Source organism: Nestor notabilis, unplaced genomic scaffold (assembly GCF_000696875.1).
Source record: "Nestor notabilis isolate BGI_N333 unplaced genomic scaffold, ASM69687v1 scaffold20392, whole genome shotgun sequence".
In the NCBI taxonomy this organism is placed as follows: domain Eukaryota; kingdom Metazoa; phylum Chordata; class Aves; order Psittaciformes; family Psittacidae; genus Nestor; species Nestor notabilis.
The window spans coordinates 4,839-5,063 of NW_009918951.1; positions in this window are offsets into that span (position 1 = coordinate 4,839).

Here is a 225-nt window from a genome sequence, read left to right on the forward strand (position 1 = left end):
CTGAACAAAAGACAAGCAGGTAGGTTAATGCAGTCAGTAATTCCAGTCAGCCTGGGAGGCTGATGGACATGAGCAGCAAGAGGGGTTCCCCGTTACGGGTGCTGCAGGATCTACGTGTACGACCGTAGCCGGGTGTTTGCAGCCCCCGTTTGCTCCACCGCAATCCAGGGGCGCAGACAAAGCCTCCGGCTCGGCCGCTCGCTCGCAGCGCTGCGCACACAGGGC